General features: G+C 43.7%; 1 long non-coding RNA gene across 4 annotated transcripts; it reads right to left on the reverse strand.

The window, feature by feature from the left end:
• Window positions 1-84: 84 nt before the first annotated feature.
• Window positions 85-21326, reverse strand: LOC119386440 (uncharacterized). Of its 4 annotated transcripts, XR_007415310.1 has the most exons (5): window positions 21100-21326; window positions 18578-18687; window positions 16723-16822; window positions 14150-14460; window positions 85-426 (listed from the first exon to the last, which is right to left on the reverse strand). It is a non-coding gene; the product is annotated as an uncharacterized LOC119386440 (long non-coding RNA). The 4 variants fall into 4 exon arrangements; XR_007415309.1 differs by lacking the exon at window positions 18578-18687 and having other exon boundaries at window positions 102-426; window positions 21100-21322; XR_007415308.1 differs by lacking the exons at window positions 16723-16822; window positions 18578-18687 and having other exon boundaries at window positions 113-426; window positions 21100-21319.
• Between the last annotated feature and the right edge of the window lie 450 nt (window positions 21327-21776).

Consider the following 21776-nt stretch of genomic DNA (forward strand, 5'->3'; position numbering starts at 1 on the left):
TTATGGCATTCCTTGCAAGCACTAAAAACTTATGCTGGAGTCCTTTTCATGTCAAGTTACAGTCCGATTTTAGGTGTCAACACTCCTTTAAGAGATGCAGTTGGCTTGTTTTGGAATAAACCAAAGCAAGAACTTCCTGCATTAAAAAACTATATTTTTATTATTTTTTAGTCAAAGTAGTAATATGAAGTCTCCACACTTCCAGGCTTGCTCTTGTAATTGTTGGGCTCATTTATTATTTTAGTGAAGTAAACAAAGGTTAAATTGCACAACAGTTTTGCATTGGTCACAATGAAGAAGCATTCAGAAGTATTGCACAAAGGCAGGTGCTGTCTTCGTCGTACTTGTCCACAACGAGCAGAGCATTGGTACCTGGTGGCATTCAAGCTCCTGAGGACCCAGATTCACACTGTTTTGGTGGTCAGCCTGTAAGTGGAGGAGATACCAAAACGTTTTTAAGTACCGAGTTCCGCGATTTGCTCTGTAGTGACTTTTTATTCGAGTTTCTCAGAGATTTTCAAAGGAAAATGAGGAAATGGAAACAATCAGGAATCCCAGATATGTCAGCACCATAACACAAGTCAAAGAGAAGGCATAAAATTGAATACAAACACGGAGAAGCACACAAGCAGCACACCAAAGAGAGGACCCCAGAAAAAAATGCATACAGCGCTATGCATTGCTAATGAAATTGTGCTCTTGAAGACACAGATTTTTATCACTAAGCTTATCCAGGTATACTTTCAGCAAGCAGCACATCTATTGGGCACTGCACATGGAGATACATGTCAACTATGGGCGTACGCTATTCAGTTAACGTGGCTCACATTTTTCTAATGCTGCATGGGCACGGAGGACCGCCATGTGGAGGTGTGTGGCAATGATTGACAGTGCTTGTGCATTGAAAAGCAGCAAAGGTGGCTCAATAAGCAATGAAAGCACCATTTGCAAGCAAAAAAAGAGATCAATTTGCATTAATAGTGTGTTGTTACTGCTATGTACTATGTCATTATTGCACCAAAGCCATTAAAACCAACTTTGGTGATTTTATTATTTATAAATAAGTGAATAAATACACAAATGAAATAAAAACTGTTTTGTTTGCATTATTTGGTTTCTTCCACACCCCATGGGCATCGGCGAGGCTTGACGAGACCATCAGAAGATTCTGGTGGATAAGGTATATTGAAGATAACCCAGTTCTAGCTTAACTAGCGCTTATGAGTAATTCAGTTTTTCAAAGCTTATGCAAGTTTTGAAGGCCAAAATGCAAGGACTTTCAAGAATGTGAGGCAGCACCTCAAGTAAAAGTCTTTTGCTTTAACAATTTTACCAGAACATTACAGATAGCTTCATTGCACTAAGAATACAGGAAATCGATTAGAAATGTCCAGTCCTGCTCACAGTGAATTCCCAATATGCACGAAAATTGACGATTTGTATGCTGGGTAACCTTCAGTTCTCCCATTCAACATTTAAATGTAACACATAGGCCTGCAGCAGTCTGCTCTGTCAGAAAACATGCATGGGATTTTCGGCCACTTCTTCACACACTTGTCTAGCCCAGCCAGAAGAAGCAAGAACTCCCAAGTCTAGTGATTGGGAAACAGTAAATGTGAGGTTCTAAGGAAAGCAATTTGGTCGAATAATTTGAAGTAAAGTAGTTAGAATTGAATATATAACATATTACAAAGAAAAACGAGCATTTTTATTATGATCCAACGACTTTGCACAACAATTTTACGAACGAGAACTAGGCTTGAGCGAATATCACTTGCGCTAGTGTCGTCTCGTCTCCTCTTGACAGTGGCCTTTTGTGCTGTTATACCAGGAATGTCTCTTTCTTGGTGTGAAGCGAAGTTGAAGCAAACTTATAATGAGTTTAGGATTTGAATATGAGTAGGTTGCAAGTTATACATAGTAAAATATTTGTGTTTAAAATTTTCCTACCTGGCCCATATAACAAGCTTTTAAACATAAGGGCACAGGGTAGGCCCTATACCTCCTTAAGGTGCATTTAAGACTAATTTCCTCAGAAACTACTACCGTAAAATACCAAGCAAGCACCTCTACCTAAGCAAGCGCACCCTTCCCCTTTTCGAGAGACTTGAAATATGCGCCAAAGAATGAGCAAGCCCCCTCACCCCTCACCGTTTTTTTTTCCAAGCTGTCCTCAACTATAGACTACTGCAGTAGTGGATTCTACGAACCCTAGTTTTGGGAGTCTCTAGATATGTGCAGTTTCTTAGTACCTTTACAGTGTGTTGACTCAAGGTTGCATTGCAAGTTGTCACAAATTGTTGGTACATTTGAAGAACATCTTTCCCCCATTGTCATAACGTACAAAATTTCACATGAGGGTTCCCTCCGGTTCATTAAAAATAGTAAGTGCATGCGTATTGAATAAAGCTTAGTTGGTTAGTTCGTTTTTTATGGCGCAAAAGCAGCTGAGGCTATGCTGCGCCAGTCACAAGGTGTTAAATAATGGGCAGTGATATGATGCAGTTTTAGAGCTTACTTAAAGAACCACATTCTTTAAGAAAGTTTAGCACATCAGACAATGGTACTAGAGGATGATCTCCTAGAAGAAAAGTAGGGTGTAGAGGTATGTGTTGTTTGTATAATTTGCTGAAGCATTTTTGACTCTGCGTTTCAATGTCGGGGCATGAGATTAGAATGTGTATGAGTGTGAACAGTCGTTGGCATTTTTTCACATGTTGGTTGTTCTTCTTTTGTGAGTAGAAAGTTGTGTGTCAGGTGTGTGTGCCCAATTCGGAGTCTGCATAAAATGACCTCAACAAAGCATTCTTGGTGATGACAGGTCTTCCATTCTCCAAGTACAGGCTTTACCGCATGGAGCTTATTTTTGCACGAGTCCCACTGTTGCTGCCATTTCGCTAACAGTGTTTGACGAATTGTTCTTTGGCTGTCTTTCAGGGGAATTTTTATTTTTGCGAGTGCTTTGTGTGCTGCCAAAGAGGTGCATTCATCTGGTTTTTCGTTTCCCGGTATCCCAACATGACTTGGCACCCAGAAGAAATGGATAGAAATTACTACGCTATTTAAAAACACCATGTTTAAAATGTTGCCAACTAATGGCTCACACTCGGATTTAACATGCAGGGATTTCAGTGCACTTAACGAGTTGGTGTATATGATTGCTTTCTTGTGTTTACCAGCAATGATTTTCCGAACTGCTTCATATAAGCCGTAAACTTCGGCTGTAAAAATGGAAATATGTACTCTCACACTAAGGGCACTTTTTCCAGTCACTATCCCAATACCCACGTGGTTTCTTGTTTTCGAGCCATCTGTGTAAAATTCGACATAATCCCTATATTTATCCTGAAGTGCACGAAATTCCTGGATTAGGTGTTCTGATGGGGTGTATTTTTACTTTAGATGACTTTATGACAAATCGCAGAGCTGCGCCAAGTCGAACCATGGCGACAGTCTTGGTGGTTTCCTTCCGACATTTAGTGCCTCTTCAGGGATGACATATGTGCGGCAGTACTCCTCAAAACGTAAGATAAGTGGCTTGATTAAGTTCAGTTCGTTTAGGTATACACTTTGTGGCAGCATTTTGGAATTGAACCGCATCTACTCTGTCGATACCTTCGGACACACGTGCCATCAAATCGACCTGAGGAAGGGTGTAATAAAGATCTTTGAAATCGATTGAAAATGCTAAATGATTCGCTTTTTCCTTGCCTGTGAAAAAATCTAGCACCTGTTCCAACTTTTTCACCAAAAAGGGATCGTCAAGAGAAGTCAACTTCAAGTACTTATGTAGAAACAAAGCAATGCACTTTTGCCATTTTCATTCTCTGAAATGATCACTCGGAAAGGGCAGTCAATTTTATGCGTTTTCGCCGTGAAAAATATGTCTAGATCCACTTTTTTTGTCTTGTCCATTAACCTAGCCAGGCCTTCAAGAGCGTGTGAAGCAGACGGATGTTGTTGCTGTTTTTAGGATCATAGACGACTATCTGATGCTAATAATGAACGTAACAATTTTGATGCGGTAGTTTCAGAAACTCTAACCGTGTTCGCGACAGAGTTATCTCCCCTAGTGCTGGTGCATGAAATAGCTAAAGACAACTTCAATAAGATTTTTAAACCTCGGTCTTTATTTTTCGCCGGCAGTAGTGTGCTGGAGCTATGAACCGTGAGGAAATAAACCGGTTCTTCCGTTTACATCCGCTCACTCAAAATTGGTAAAGCGTGCTGTGATTAATTTCTGTTTTCAAAATTCACTAATGAAGTCGTGTCACCACAAGCTTGATGCAAGCTTGTGGGCCCAGGCTAAATGTTTAATAGATTCTGGTTATCCCATGCGCCTGTTGACCGCCGTAACCGAAAATGTGAGCAGGAAGGGAAGGGCAAACGCCGGGGAGTAGGCAGCCGCTACTAAGGCAGCCAACAGGGGCGTAGCCAAGGGGGGGGTTGGGGGGGTTCAAACCCCCCAAAATTTTTTCAATTTTGCTTGCGTATATAGGCACGCACACATACAAACGCACGCACAAACATACATAAAGTATGGTTGAACCCCCCCCGAAAAAAATTTCTGGCTACGCCCCTGGCAGCCAAGGTTGCTGTAGTGCCCTAAATGCACACCATTTCGCATAATTTGCAAAGGATAGCAAGGAAGGCCGGTGCGGACGTGGTTTTTTCTGCTCCCGAACGATTACAAGTGATGTGCAAAAAGGTAAATGCAGAGAGTAGCGGGAAGCGGGATTGTATGATCAAGCACTGGGAAAAATTTGTCAATTGCAGTCGAGGCATTGTGCTTTGTATCCCTTTGACATGTGAACGCATTACATAGGCCAGACTGGAAGGTGTGTGAACCAAAGACTAAGGGAACACCAGTACAATGTATAAAAAGCTCTATCTGGTCATTTGGGAATTCACTGTCAAAGGTGTGGTCGCGCCCCAATGGTTCAATATACCCGTATTCTCGATAGGGCCTGCAGCAGAACCACGCGGGAAGTAACTGAAGCCTACGAAATCGACAAAAGGAAAGAAAAATGTGTGAGTGTGCCATCTTTAGCTTTGTCAGCTAAAGAAAAGATGTATCTGGAATCATCGCTTTGACGTTGGCGGGTGCAGATTGTTGTGATTAGTGGTACACGTGCAGGCTTTGTGCTGTATCTTGACATGCTGTTATCTCGATTTTATCGATCCACTCTTATTGTATAAAAGGCATGTGTGATCGCAAATAAAACCATTAGTTGCAAGTTAGCGGTGTGTGTGTGCGTCCCTCTTCTCTGTTGCTGTCATGGTGCGCTACGCCATATGAATTATGATAGTTTTTAATGCGTTTATGTTTGCCAGAAAGTTGCGTTTTCGGTCGAATGTAATTCCTAGAAATTTATATTGTTTTACTGGCATTTCGATGTTGTTTAGTTTAAGAGCAGGGTCAGGGAATAGTCCTCGTTTTTGCGCAGAGAACAGCGGTAGTTTTATGTGTGGAAAATCGAAAACCATTGTGGTCAGCCCATTACGTCAGCTTATTGATGGTAAAGTGGAGTTGCCTCTCACAGGATGATTGGTTCGAGGCACAACAGGCGATTTGTAGATCGTCAACGTAGAAGGAGTGCATAACTGTGTGTGGTATGACCATGTTAATGGAGTTCATTTTAACTATGAAGAGAGTTGTGCTCAGAATGCACCCTTGTGGTACACCATTTTCTTGGACAAATATTCGTGACAGTACTGTGCCAAGACGTACTTGAAATGTTCTATTTGACAGAAAATCACATAAGCAGTTCAACATTCTTCCACGAATCCCCAAGTCAGCTAGGTCTCAGAGAATTCCATATCGCCAAGTTGTATCGTATGCTTTCTCTAAGTCAAAGAATACCGCGAGACAGTGCTGTTTGTGTAGAATGCATCTCGTATTTCGTGTTCCAGTTTCACGAAATGGTCAGTTGTTGAACAGCCCTTTTTGTATCCACGCTGGTGTGAGTCTATAAGGTGTCTTGTTTCAAGAATGAAGGTAAGTTATGTATATAATGCTTTTGTATGTTTTTGCGAGACTTGTTAATGCAATGGGCCTGTAGCTACTCGGGGATGTTGGGGGTTTACCAGATTTGAGGAAAGGTATAACTATTGCATTTTTCCAATCTTCAGGCGTTAACCAGATTCCCATATTTTATTGAAAAATTGGAGAAGTGCCTCCGCCGATGCCTGGGATAGGTGTGCCAGCATTGTGTAGTGCACATGGTCAGGCCCTGTTGCTGTTTTTTTACCAGCAGAAAGTACCCTGTTTAATTCTTCTAATGTGAGATCATGGTTATAGAATTCCTTTGAGGCACTTATATTTATTTATTTATTTATTACAATACCCACAGCGCCTTTCGGCATTACAGTGGGAGGGGAGTACAATAAAAACATAGCCAACCAAAAGCAGGTAATTGAATAAATGTACAGCAGCAAGTAGCCAAATGGACAAAAGAAAAGCAAAACATTTTTTGTACTAAAAATACACAAGCAAATACTAGGGGTGTGCGAATATTCGAGTTTCGAATTCGAATTGAATAATACCTAATCGAATAATTCGATTCGATTTTTGAATAGCCAGTATTCGAAGTTTCGAATAATTCGACAGGACGAATATCTAAAACGTGACAAAGGCCAATGGTGCAACTTGGTTAGGGTGGTGTGCCTAAAACTAATGCTAACGTCCTTACAGTAGGCCTTCGGTTAAAACTTTCGCTGGTATCCTGGCTCAAAAGCGAGTGCATGTTTATAGTAAAGGAGATTATGCAATTTCCACACGTCAAAAAAACATGAGAAAACTGTCAAGCCATTCAGAACTTCACTTCCGAAACGAAGACACGGACTTCTTGAGTAGTTCGGTCACATATGCCGCAAGCGCCGTAAAACACTTTTACACAGATCTAAATCTTCCTTCACACCCTGTCTGCACAACCGTCGCCGTGCGCTTATATTGGGTTGCACCTGGGTTCAGGAATCAATATGACCGATCTGCTCACAGCACAGTGAAGGCTTGTGGAAAGGGCGAGTACCTCCTCGCACATTCGTCTGGCCGGCGTCGACGGGCAGACGCGCCCGTGGTAGCCGAGTTGATTTCTGGATCTTTCCAGACATTGCGCGGGAGTTAGCTGTCTCGGCGGCTACCAGGCCAAGCGAGTTGCTCGAGCCAGTGGGGCCCTGAAAAAGGGGCTCTAGCCACGAGAACCTCAGTTTGCTGTTCTTATAAAATGTTTGTTTCTCCTCAGCTCCGGAGAGGGTGAGGGGGCGTGCTCTCGGCACCTTTTGGTAATTGTTTTTTTTTTTTTCAATGCGCACGTTCTGTCGAGACAATCCGTTGGCGTCGTGATAACGTGCTGTCGTTTGAAGGCAGTAGCTTGTGTGCGGTTAAGCGCTCGTTTGTGACTGCAGCTGTCAGCAGCACACCTTTAGTCATCAAGCGTTTATGTGCCGCGTTCTGCAACATGGATTGCCGTGGCAAAAAAAGTTTCATTTGGAATTTTTTCGACAAGGCAACTCCGTGCTCTGCTATTTGCAAGAAGTGCGGTTCAACTCTGAGGACACCGTCAAGCACTACAAGCACGCTCGTGAATCATCTGAGGAGCAAGCATCACATGCAGTATTTGGAACTCCAGAAGTTGACTAAGGAAAAACCGAAGCCTAAGGAGAAAAGCCAGCAAACATTGCTGGATCTGACTAAAGCGAAAGGTGCGCTGTCCGAAAGCGCGAAAAAGGAAACGACGATTTTCATTGTGCGCATGATCGCTCGAGACCTCCAGCCGTACGAGTTCGTGGAGAATAAAGGATTTCAGGACTTGATCCGCCACCTCCAGCCTCAGTACAAGATCCCGCACAGAACTACGTTTTCAAGAACAGTAATTCCTGAGCTGTACCGACGCACAGTCGACTCACTCAAGACACAAATCGCGTCGGACATAGCAAAAGGATTAGAGTCGCTCGCATTCACAACCGACATGTGCACATCCAGGGCAAATCAAGGATACATCTCCTTGACCTGCCACTATATCACCAAGATTTCGCAGTCAAGGCCCTGGCGTGTTGTCACCTGCAAGAAAGCCACACAGCTGTGAATATTCAAGCCTGCTTGACCGAAATCGTCAAGGAGTGGTCTCTTGACCTCAGCACTGTGCCTGTGCATGTGGTGACAGACAATGGTTGGAATATCCGTGCCGCCGTGCGTCAGATGGAATGGATCCCACTTCAGTGCCTGGGACACACGTTGCAACTGGCAATAAAGGACGCAAAAGAAGAAACGCCGGTGGTTTCATCACTGTGCAAGAAGGCACGAGCGTTAGTGGGGCACTATAAACACAGCGCTCAGGCAACTTGCCGGCTCAAGGACTGCCAGAAGCGCATGGAGCTGCCAAGTATAGGTCTCACTCAAGATGTGGACACGCGTTGGAATAGTGAATACGCAATGCTGAGCCGCTTGGTGCAGCTAAGAGACGCTGTCTCACTCGAAATAGCAACATCAGAAACAAGTGTGAGCTGCCTGTCCCCAAGTGAGTGGAATGTTGCTGCAAGTTTAGTGCAGATCCTGCAGCCTATTGCAGATGCGACTACAGATCTTAGCGGCCAGAAGTATGGAACTATATCTTCTATTGTGCCATTTCTTTACGGGACAGAACAGGTCCTTAAAAGGCACGGTAACATTGAAAACGAAGCAGCTTAGTTTGCTAAGAACTTGTTGAAGAGCTTGGAATCACGGTTCCCTCTTTATACAGAACGAAAGGAACTGATGCTCGCAACACTATGCGATCCGAGGTTTAAATCTATTTTCTGCACAAGTTCATGCAGTCAGTCACAGGCTGCTGAGCTGCTGGTAGCCGAAATTACTGCTCGACACGCTCGCATGAACTCTCCATCGCAGCACTTTCAAAATCCGAAGCCATCGACAAGTCATGCCGCAAGCAAAGAAGGCCAGGGAACAGTCTGGGAGACTGTCGAACAGCTGGCGTCAGAAAAGAACCAGCACAATGAGCTCACACCTTATAGTCAAGAAGTTCAAAAATATTTCACTGAGCCGCTGATCCCAAGGAAGAATGACCCTCTGAAATATTGGAAAGTGCATGGAGCTTCACTGTATCCAGGAATCGCCAAGATTGCTTTGCGATACCTACCCATCCCTGCTACGGAGGTGCCAAGTGAGCGCATGTTTTCGACTGCGGGAAACACCGTGACATCGCGGCGAGAGAGCCTGAAGCCAGGTCATGTGGAGCAACTTGTGTTTCTGCATGACAATTTGTAGCCTTGCGGTAACAGTCACTGACCGCTGTGTGTGCTCGAGGACATGAGCAGAATTTAATTTCTCTGTTCTTTCTTTAAATTTTGAATAAAATCTTTAGTATTCGATATTCGATTCGATATTCGATATTTTTGGCCACTATTCGGCACTATTCGATTCGAATTCGATTCGAGGTAAAATTTCACTATTCGCACACCCCTAGCAAATACCCCTCAGGGGATCACGAGGACTATTTACGATACGAGTTCTGTAAAGAGGAAGCAAATACTTCAGGGGAGATAACAGTGGCAATGTCATGAGGCAGTTTGTTCCACTCGTGAATTGTTCTGGGGAAAAAACGCCATCAGGAAATAGTTCGTCCTACATCTTATCTCCTTTATCTTGTAGGCATGATCAAGACGGGGTTAGACGTAATCAGGATTGTGCATGTAAAAATCCCGGTTAATACCAGTGTTGTTATGGAATATACTGTGAAAAAATTTTAACCTTATGTATTGCCTACGCTGCTGCAGTGACTCCCATCCAAGGCTTTCCTTTGCACTGGTCACGCTAAAGTGGCGGGTATAATCAGCATGAACAAATCTCACAGCTAAATTTTGAATTCTTTCAATCCTTTGAATGTCTACTTGCTGCCAAGGGTCCCAAACGCAACAAGCATATTCATGTATTGGTCTAACATTGGCTTTATACAAGAGCTCTTTTGCGGCAATAGGTAAATTTCTTGCATTTCTTCTAAGAAAACCTAGAACACTTGAAGCCTTGCACGTGACATACTCGACATGGCGACGCCAGGATAATTCTGCTGTAAAATAAACACCAAGATAGTTATGGTCGAACACTTTTGCCAGTTTTTCTGCATTAATAGTGTAACTAAAATCATTACAGCACTTTTTTCTAGTGAAGCACATATAAACAGATTTTTTTACGTTTATGTCCATGCGCCAGGTATTACACCAGCTAGAAGGGCCATGGTAGGGGCTAGTTGATTGTACATATTTGACACTTGCGACGCGCTGTTTTAACACGAAGACAGCGCGTCGCAAGTGTCAAATATGTACAACCAACTAGCCCCTACCATGGCCCTTCTAGCTGTTATTTCAAGTACATCGGGCTTCTTTGTTCCGGACCTGTCGCCCCTTCAGCGGTTGTACTAAATTTGCGCTCGTCTGTGCACTACCTGTTGTTTTTCGTGTGTCTTCGTGTTAAAACAGTGCGTCGCAAGTGTCAAATATTACACCAGGTGCTAATCAAATCCAAATCGTTCTGTAGCGCAGTGTGATCATCTACGGTATGAATAACTCTGTATAATACACAGTCATCTGCGAACATTCGGAGTCTGGACGAAATACCACAACAGATGTCATTCATGTAGATAAGAAAAAGAAGCGGCCCCAGCACTGACCCTTGCGGCACATCTGAAGTAACATCCACTTGATCGGACTGCATTCCATTTAAAACTCTGTATAATACTCTGTATAATACGCAGTCTGACTGATCTGCCGTCTGAAGTTCAAATATGCTTTGATCCATTCAATAACAGTAGAGTTTATGTTGTACCAGGACAGCTTCTGAATCAGTAATGAGTGAGATACTAAATCAAATGCTTTACGGAATTCCAAGTACAAACAGTCAACAGTATACCCGTTATCCAGTGCACTAGCCAAATCATGTGTGAATTCAGTCAACTGTGTAACACAAGAAAACCCAGGTCGAAATCCATGTTGCTGAGGCGATAATAAGGATTAATTTTTTCAGGCGATTCATAATGTCTGTAAAGAGGATGTGTTTTAGAATTTTACAGCTGATGCAAGTGAGTGAGATCGGCCGGTAGTTGGACGCAATGCTGCGCGGGCCAGACTTGTGCACTGGCACAACATAAGGAAGTTTCCAATCATCCGGCAAGACACTTTCACTCAGTGACTTTGAGAAGATAACAAACAAGTATTTTGATACAGAACGTGTGCACATAGAAAGTAAACAGATTGTAGGCCGTCCGGACCAGCGGCCTTTGAGGCACATAATTTCTCTAACAATTTCTGGATGCTCCGCTGATCAAAAACAATATCTTCCATTTGCTCTCCACTCGCACAGGTTTGTGCTGAAATGGCACCGCCGCTTGAGCGGCCAGCAAAGACAGAGCTAAAATATTGGTTAAGATGTGTGGCTTTTGTAATGTCACTATGAAGTAAGTTTCCGTCTAGTTCAAGTGGAGGAATAGACACTATCTTTGCCGTTCAGTTTGACTAGCTGCCAGAGTTTTTTTAGGACTTCTTTGTATTCCTATTCCAAAAGACCCGAAGAACTTCTTTTTCTGTATGCTTAACACACTTTTCATGTGCTTGGTTATTACCTCAAGTCTTTTGCGCAAGTGCGATGAAGGTGTTTTTCTGTATGCAGTGTAAGCGGTTGCTCGTTTTCTGGCTAAGCTATGCAATTCCTTTGTGCACCACGGCTTAGATCTGCTGCGCCGTGGCGTCATTATCCATGACGGCACATATCGGTCGCGTAATTCGAGAAGTTTTAGCTTAAATATGTTCCATAATTCATCTGCCCCCATTTTTGGTTTCCGCTAAAGTTTCAAAAACATCGTAATATGCATCTAAAGAACTTTCAATATCACTTTTACGGGCTTTCTGATAACTATAGATCCGTTGTCTAGCGCAATTTGCGATTTTTGCATACTGTAAATTTAACTCGCAGTGAACAACAGCATGATCACTAATGCCTGGAAGTACCAGAGAAGACTTCACAGCTGTGGGGGTGTTCATGAGCATGAGATCTAATATGTTTCCTCGTGTTGGCTGCAAGACCATCTGTGTTAAGTCATAAGTGCCGCATAGTTCGATAATCGCTCTGGTTAATTCACTCTGCCCGCTCGATGTGGGCCCGTGATGAGCCCAATTGACCTCTGGGAGGTTAAAGTCGCCTCCTATTATCACGTAGTCCGTTTTGACAGTTTCAACCGCATCGATTAGTTCATACAAAACATTAGCTGTACTACTTGGTGGACGATAAAACGAACACAGAGAGACAGTTTTGCCATTTGAAAGTCTAATCAGAGCCCAGACAGCCTGGCTGTGGCTAACTTCCATTTACAGTACCCTAGAGTTAATCGCTTCATCTATTAGACACCACCTCCACGACATTTACGATCCTTCCGATAAGAAATATATTTTTCAGGAAAGATTTCCGTATCACTAACGGTTCCATCAAGCCAGGATTCTGTTCCCAGCACCACAGAAGGCTGAGTCATGTCTAGAAGGGCAGCAAACTTGTCCGTTTTATTCCTAATGCTCCGACAGTTCACAATCAATACTGAAAGCAGTGACCTATTTGTCGACCGTAGTCAGTCAGCACGCCTTACTTGGTCTAGCGATTCATCAAATATATATTCAGGAGAGTTGCTTGTTGGGCAAGTTGGTACATACTTAGTTAACTACAAAAGAAGCCACAAAATGTCGAAAAACGGAAAAAGCAGAGCGGCAGAAAACACAGACAGAGCGCAGAGACGTGGCACTAACAACTGGCGTTTATTTCGGAAAAACCTTCCCCCCCCAGACCGTACGACGCGTGCGCAACTGACAAACAAAAACCAATCAACCCAAACCCAAAAAGCACAAACAGCTAATCTAAGCAGATCACCTCTGTGCTAGAAACAAAAATTCCTTCCTGGTAAGATAAACCGAAGCTGCACTAACGCATTTGTCTGGACCAAGTTTGCAGATATGGAATGCCTCAATAATCTCCCGTTCTCACTGCATCTTAGCTTTACCTAAAATTGTCACCTTATCAAACAGAGGCGAACAACCACACAACTTGCAGTGCAGCGGCAAGTTACCACCCGTGCCTGTGGGTAGAAGATTTTCATGCTCCCTGAATCTAACATTGACACATCGACCCGACTGTCCAACGTAAAACTTGTCACAACTTAAAGGGATGCAATACACCACACGTGTTACATGCACAGTATTTTTTTACTTGTTTTATGTAACAAATCCTGCTCATCGTGCCACGCTGCACAACCTTCTTACAAAGACCCAAATATATACCTGACACCGTTTAAGTACAGGGAGTCGAATTTAAGGCATATTTTATCATTTTCCTTTTTATTTGCCTTACTGTATTCCAGTAAACGCTTTCTTTTTAGTCTAACAGCAGCAGAAAAATCTTCCGATATGCTTATCTTGGAGCCCTTTAGTTTTTTCGCATTTGACAAAACAGCTTGCTTATCTTTGAATGAAGCAAAACTAGCGTTAACTGGTCGAGGTCGGTTTCCAGTGAACTTGCCTGAGCGATGTGCCCTTTCGATTGTAATATTATCGCATGTCACAGTGGAAGAACATATCTCTAGCAATTTCTTTTTAACTATGTCATATGATTCACTCTTGTCTGTGTCCTCAATACCAAAAAAGATTAAATTACACCGCCTGCTAGGGTTTTCAATATCATCCACTTTTTGTTCAAGACAGTGCATATCTCGTATCCTGATTTTCACAGGTTTTTTTACACTGTAAAACTGAACTTTTTATTTCATCCATCTTACCTATGGTCGATTCTAGTTTCGTTATGCGTGCAAGTAAGGCTAGCCATTGCTGATTTGGTTTCAGCTTGTGACTCCTCAATGGCACTAAGTTTGTCTTTTATCTCCCGCTGACCACTTAGGAGCTGTTGCAGGAGTATGTCGGAAGGACCCGGGTTTAATTCTACGTCCCCACACAAAAGCAACAAAAGCAAATAGAATGCAATGTGGCGAAAGAGCACAAAATGACGTCGTTTTCGGTACAGACGAACATCGCGTAGCGAATGACTAGAGACACTTGAAAATGCCACTGGGGGTGGAACAGGCAGGGAATATACTAAGTAACCACGATAAGAGTGCTTACTAACCTGCAGAAATAACAGCGTAAGCGTAAGCAGTGCAGTCATATCTGCACCGGTTCCATGCCCCAAGCGCCGAGTGAAGATCTGTGCTATTTGTAGGCTGCAGTCGTCTGTGCGATCAGTCCACGGTTGGTTGACCGGCAGCGGCCAATTTCAGCTGCGAGGCACATTCGTTGATTTCCGTCATTTTGGTCAATGTCGCTTGATTCCCATGTCGAGCAGTTGAACAAAGGTTCACCGTCCGGCAAAAACTGAGCTGATAAGTCATCAGGCTGTAGTTCGAAAACTGGTTTGCTTGTGGTTGATCGGAGCAGTACCTGCAGAAAGAACAGCGTAAGCGTAAGCGGTGCAGTCATATCCGCACCAGTTCCACGCCCCCAGTCTGTGTCGGCAGTCTGTGTCTTTCAGACGTTTCTTTGTATTTGAGGAAAGCGTTTGTGTAATTCCCTGAAGGTGATACCTCGTAAAAGTGTTCGCCTAATAGGTTGGCCTGGTCTTGTAGTGTTGTTTGTGTCTGGACTTGTAAGAAGTGGTATTGTGTACGATGAGTCTTCTCCTCTAAACTTCCTCACCTGGTCCCAGATACATTTTGGTGTGACCGAACTATTAATTGATGATATATATTTTTGCCACGAATCCTTTTCCGCCTGCCTATGAATAAATCGTGCTTCGGCTTTTGCCTGTTTGAAGCTTATGATGTTGGTGTAGGTGGGGTATCTTCATAGCATTCCCCAGGACTTATTTTGTTGGTTTTTTGCCTCTGTGCACTCGCTTGTCCACCAAGGATTTAGTTTAATGTGCACAATGCCGGATGACTGCGGTATCGCCTTTTCTGCCGCTGAGATTATAATTTCGATGAGCTTTTTGTTAACTTCCTGAACAGAAAGTTCTGATGAGAAAACTTCTTCAAGCTTTGCATTTTCTGTAAAAATCGGCCAGTTCGCGAGCTTCAATTTCCACCAGCGTGGCTTGCTAGATAAAGTTTGGTGGGATGACATGAGTTTGATGATGGCAGGTTGGTGATCACTACCATATGACGTGTCGAGGACCTCCCATTTAAGATCGTTAAAAAGGCATGGTGAGCACAAAGCAAGATCTAAACAACTAAAAGTGCGTGAGGTTGCTGAAAAGTAGGTCAAAGCACCTGTGTTTTAAAGCAGATATTGTTTGACAAGACAAAATCTTCAACGACCTGCCCTCTTTGATCAGCTTTGTCACTACCCCAAAGAGTAAAATGAGCATTAAAATCCCCTACTAAACCAAATGGCTTTGGTAACTGTTCTACTAGATTTTCTAGGTTTTTAGTGGTAAAATGGGTGTGGGGTGGGATATAAAGTGTACAAATGGTAATAGTTTTGTACGATAAAATGGTGACTGCTATGGCCTCGAAAGATGTACTGAGTTGGACATCTCGGGTAGGAGTGCCACCCTGGAAAACAATAGCTACTCCTCCTGACAGACGGCTACAGCGTTCACGGCCCTTTCGGGCAACTGTATAGCCCTTGAGAAATTGAGCATGTTTTGCACCTAGGTTTGTCTCTTGGAGGCAGAAAGCCACTGGTGAGAACTTATTGATGATGTCCTTTGAGTCACCTAAATTATGCATTAATCCTCTACAGTTCCAATGTATGATAAAAGCCATGATGAAATAAAATTAAGCAAATATACCTGTGGGGATTGTTCAATTAAATTAAAAGATGATAGGTGACATTATTAAGACAAAAGGGATAACTGCGCTACCTGACACACGTGTACAAACCACATACACATATTATTAGCATTATTAAGAACTTAAACTACAGACAAATGCGATAATCATTATGATTATCGCTTGCTTTGCGTGGTTATTGGGACCTTGTCCAGTTGGCACGCTCCAGGGAGCCATGTCCTTCGGTGTCGATGACACTAAAGTTTTCAGTCGATCTCCATCACCCTGTCAGAGGCGCTGGAAGATCGAGAGTTCGGCGCTGAGACGTGGATCTCGGGCCTTGGCATTCGAGTGATTTTAGGGCCCAGGGAGACCGGAGTCTGAGGGCCCTTTGAGGTGGATGGAGCAGCAGACGCTGCTTCCATGACGGGGGCGGAAGGAGTCACAACTGGGCCACTCTGTGTGGACCTGGAGGATGTCTGAGGCCTCTGTGATGGTGCCCCCGACTGCGTCACATCAGTGTAACTTTTGCGGAAAAGGTACGACAACCGTTTCCGCGCTTCATAAAACGAGATCTTTTTTTGACGGTGAGAGCAATTACTTCTTTTTCTTTTTTCCAGGATGGGCATGAGCGGGAGTATGCTGGGTGATCCCCCTTACAGTTCACACAAAGTGGCAATGATGCGCAGTTTACGGCTGTGTAGTCGTTTTCACTGCATTTTGCACATGTTTCTTTTCCCCTGCATGAGTGGGATGCGTGACTGAATCTTTGGCATTTAAAACACCGTCTAGGATTAGGAATATAGGGCCTGATGTTTATTTTCACGTAGCCTGCCTCGAGGGAGGTGGGCATTTCGCTCGTTCCAAAGGAAAGTACGACGTGTTTTGTGGGGACTTCCTGATCGTTGCGGCGGATGACGATTCTCTGTACCTTTATGACGTCTTGATCCTGAAACCCCTCGAGGAGCTCCTTGTCACTTAGGCCTAAGAAATCTTCTTCAGATATTCCTCCCCTGCTGGTGTTAAGGGATCTGTGGACAGAAATTGTTACGGTAGTGTCACCAATGCGGGCGAGTTCGGAGAGCTTTGATACTTGTTCTTTTTCGGCTAGCTCTAGGAGCAGGTGACCGCTTGACATTTTCAAAACTTTGTACTTGGGTCCAATTTCTTTCTTTCAGGCACTTGGCCACCAAAAATGGAGATAGCTTTCGTACTGGTGTGCCTTCGCTGTGGATGCCATGGTACTTTTGGAAGGATACTTTGGATTGTGTGTTGAAATGAAAAGTTGCCTAGGTGTGGCCTCTTTTCCGAGACTGATCAAAAATAGTGGATGCTTGAGAAGCCATAAAAAGATGAAAGTGTTCGGCAACAGCGCCAACCGCCCACCATGGAGCCCAACAAGGAGACACGGCTGGACTTGTCAACAAGCCTACACGATGCCAGCCGTACGCTGTTACTATAACCTCATCTAACTACTCATGGTTGGATATTCACACCAGGTTAACCCTTGCCACCATGAAACACGGAAGTAAACTGAAGAGAGAAGAGGACAGGAAAGATCAAAAGTGAGAGGGAAAGACGAAAATGTGGAGACAGAGAGAGATAGGAAAAGACAACTGCCAATTTCCTCTGGGTGGGTCAGCCCAGGGGTGCCGTCTACGTGAAGCTGGGGCCAAAGGGGTGTGTTGCCTCTGCCGGGGGGCCTTACAGGTCCAATCACCCGGCGTCGGCTCAACACCCAGGATCCCCTTTTCCTCGGACACAGCAAAGCCAAGCATGGCGAGGCGTGGGAGGGGGTCAAAAACCCCCTGTTGGCTCGGGTCCGTAGTGACGCCATTCACCAAACGCCTGCCTGCGCAGGCGCCCCTGCGGGGTATTGAATAAAGCATTTCATTACAAGCACAGATGGGTGTTCTTCTCCACCACCACATCGAATTTTGGTCTGCGCTCAAACGAGGACCCCCCTCCACATTGTCCAATTATCTTTCACCGTGCTTGCTCAGAATTTTACAGTATATGTAAAGCATTCATTTGATTAATTTCATTTATGAGCATCTCTTGTAATGCAGCTAGAATTACAATTGCATTTCAAGTGTTGACATTTTTGCAAATTTTTAAGCAAGGCAATATTTTTTTGTTATTTTTTAATAAAGCTGCCAAAAAATGAAAGCTATTTGCATATGTACAACATTCTAGCTCAGCAGCTTTGTACTGGTGTTCACTTTATTCTGTTAAAAAATCAGCCTTCTGTCCTTTAAAGTTGTTCTGATAATGAGGCACACAATTGATTCTTGAGATATAGACTTAAAGACAAAAAGCAAGTTTATTTCATAATTTTTCAAAAAGAATGTGCACTTAACAATTTAATAGCAATGAGCCATATTAGTGATCACATGAATAAACCTTTTGCTTCTTGTTTTCTTGGTTCCCTAGCTTGTTCTGTCATCTTTTGTCTCTCTTTTGGCAACATACTATCGACGGTGGTCAATCTCACCCAACCATATCACAATGTTGCGGCTTGATGTGTGAACGGCCTTCAGAACATTTACTCAGGCCATGCTGGCCTTTTTCAAAGTTAGAATGGTTTCAAAGGTGGCCGTTCTGAGGGTTTCCATTCCAAAGAACATAATCCATTGTGTTGTCTGCGAGTGCAATCGTTCCTCCGCATTCTGTGCAGACACAGATACTCGTAATCATGGTTTGTATGAGCTCCACATCAATCAAAGGATAGCCATTGTCACTACAGGTAACATTTTGTCCTTGTGGCGACACCGTTTTTAGCTTACTTGCATGAGTGCTCCTGGTCTCATTCTGTTAGTAGCTGAACCGTGTCGATTTCCAATTATACTACGCTCTCCAAATGGTGGTTTTGTCAACACGAGCATATCTTTTCCCACTGCAACAAAATCAACAAAGGTGCAACTAAACTCAAGATACGTGCGCAGAACCACGTCTCGCACACACAAGGCAAGTGGACTGTGTAAATGCTGCGAGTATTAAAAAAACTGCACCATGTGCCTTTAGGTAGCTAAAGTGATTTTTTTAAAACCTGCTAAGCTCAGAGAAACTACCCAGTTTTGGTTTCTGAAAAATTCGTTTGAGGCAGAAAGCTCAGCTTCTACACGACCTAAGAGGGCGCGGCTGCTCGTCAGCTGGTCTCGAAAACATTGTGGTTTTGGCTCAATCAAAATGCGGTAAAATGTGTGGGGCACTGGACATTATTAAAGAAGGCCTTATTTCACAAAAGCAAAAAAAAAAGAGAAAGAACAAATTTCAATAATAAAAGAAACTTACCTTACCCCGTGTCTTCAAAAAAAAAGATTGGGGCAGCTACGCATCAGTGTTGCGATGGCTTCGGAAACAGTGGAGCTACATGGTGGCCTTGTCTGCAACCTCCAACTCATCTTCCTCCTCCACTCACCTTCACTAAACTATGCTAAACTCTCCCTTTCCTTTCCCGCCTTCTCAGCCCCCACATCACTTCCCTCGTTACCGGACAGCACGCACTGACGGAGACAAAGAGAGAACACGACACTTCCCTTTCCCATCCCCTTTATACACTGTACTATACACGGCTATGCTGTACCCTCTCCCACCACCTCTCCCTCACTTCCCTTTCCCACCCCTTTGCTGTACTCTCTGCTTCCTTTGTCTTGATGGCGAGTTTCTCTGAGGTCTCTTGTTTTAGTAGGAGTGCGCAAATAGTGAAATTTCATTTTGAACCTAACAGTGCCGAATAGTGGCTGAAAATGTCAAATATCGAATACAGAAAGCTTTACTTGAAATTGAAAGAAAGAACAACGAAATAAAATCTGCTCATGTCTTCGAGCACATAACGTGGTGAGTGACTACTACCAAAAGACTACGAATTGTCATGACACAAGCAGTTTCACATGACCTGGCTTCAGGCTTTCTTGCCCTGATGTTACAGTGTTTCCTGCAGTTGAAAACGTGCACTTACTGGGCACCTCAGTAGCAGGGTTGGGAAGGTATCGCAAAGCGATTATGGCGATACCTTGATAAAGTGCAGCTTCGTGCTCTTTGCAGTCAGCTAAAGTATCATCCTTTCCTGCAATTAGGGGCTCATTGAAGTATTTGTGAACCTCTTGACTATAAGATCTGAGCTCAGTGTGCTGGTTATTTTTGAGTGCCAGCAATTCGGGTCTCACAGAATGTTCCCTGACCATGAGCCATGGAAACGGTATAATCGTTCTTAAAATGAACATGCACTCACTTTTGAACCAGCATATCGATGAAGGTTTTAACGGCAGGTGAAAATTTAATGAAGTTTAGCGACGTTATTACTTTTTGCCATCCCACCCTAATCAAATTGCACTATTGGCCTTTGTCGCGTCTTAGATATTCGTCGTGTTGAATTATTCAAAACGTTGAATACTTGCTATTCGAAAGTCAAATCGAATTCGAAACTCGAATATTCGTACACCAGTTATCAGACTTTGCCAGAGTGCAGTCGCGCCTTTCCGGTTGTCTTCCAAACTTCACAGCACTACAGAATTTTCTGTCATGTTTGCTCTGCACACATTTACAAGTTATTTACCTTGCTTCAACAAGCATTAATGTCTGTGTGTGCGTGTGTATATATATATATATATATATATATATATATATATGTTTATGCTTGTGATATACCAATAATTACCAAAAAATCTTTTTTGCTTGTTCTTACTTCATGGGTCACTTTTCATGTTAATAAACTGTTATCTCGTATATATATATTTTTTTTATTTTGCATGGGTATAGTGGTTACTACAGTGGCGGAAGTGATTCGAGTAAGCCTTGCCCTAATACGTATTTTTATTGTGATGAAACGTCAAAGTGTAGACATAATGGAGAGTAGAGCCTATTGAGTGCACTCAACAATTTCATAGAGGAGGGTTGCACAATATACAGCGGGAGGAAAGAAAGGTGAAACCACAAACGAGTGCGGATAAGTGCGAGTCTCACTTGCCTTCACCGCGGAACACAGAGCCGTACTGCGGTGAAGCCATGAAAAAAAAAAAACCATATCCTCGAAGAGCTCCCAATTAAGTTCAATTCTGTCCTCTTAAATTTATTCCACTAAAGGCAGTGCTTTAGGGCTGCGTGCTTTTCTTTTATCTTCGCAAATTTGGAAGCGGCAGCACGATAAAGTTTGCGCGCAGGCTTTTATGGTCGCACGCATGCATCGTCGCTAGCTAGTGGAAGATGCGCTTGCTGCCCGAGCAACGTTCGTAGCCTTAGATATAGTGACAGTAGTATCAGAAACGCGCTTTTTATAGCTTCATGCTGAGCAGCAACAAAAACTTACCGAGTGGAGTAGAGCAATGTCCGTCGTGTTGTTCTTCGCTGCAGGCTGTGTCCGCTTCAATGCGTCCTGAACGAGACGGCTTTCGGCAGCGAGAAGTGTGCGCACAGCGTCTCGCGAAGCCCTTGCTGTCTCTTCACGAGTATCCGATTCATCGTAAGGCGTTTGCTATGGTTGCGGGACTCGCGTCGTCCCAGCACTGCGCAGCACAGCTGGCACAGCCGCGGTCGCTGCCTTGCGCCGCTGTGTTTCCGCTGATACGAAAGTACGGGAACTGGCAGCTGCCGACACAATCAGGCTGGCCAAAATGCATAGCCCCAGAGAGCGCCGTGGCGCGGTGCATTGTGGGGGGGTTTATCCGCTCGCCTTTGTAAATGTACGGTCCCTAGCACGACCTACTATACTCCTGACCTGCCCAGATGTGCCCTCTCCAGCGCCCACGTTCTAGTTCATACCTACTGCCGCTAGGGATGTAACCTACGAGCGTTGTGGCGCTAGTCAGCACCTGTCCGCTGACGTCAATTTACCGCTCGTGATGATGTTTCTCCAGCGCAGAGCGCTCATATCATGTAATTATTATTCACAAATGCGAAATACTTTGGAAATAAAAAAACGGAAAGTGAATTAGAACTTTTTTTTCATTTAAAAGGACACAGCCGTCCTACACTATGCAAGTCTAC

Source organism: Rhipicephalus sanguineus, chromosome 3 (genome assembly GCF_013339695.2).
Source record: "Rhipicephalus sanguineus isolate Rsan-2018 chromosome 3, BIME_Rsan_1.4, whole genome shotgun sequence".
NCBI lineage: Eukaryota > Metazoa > Arthropoda > Arachnida > Ixodida > Ixodidae > Rhipicephalus > Rhipicephalus sanguineus.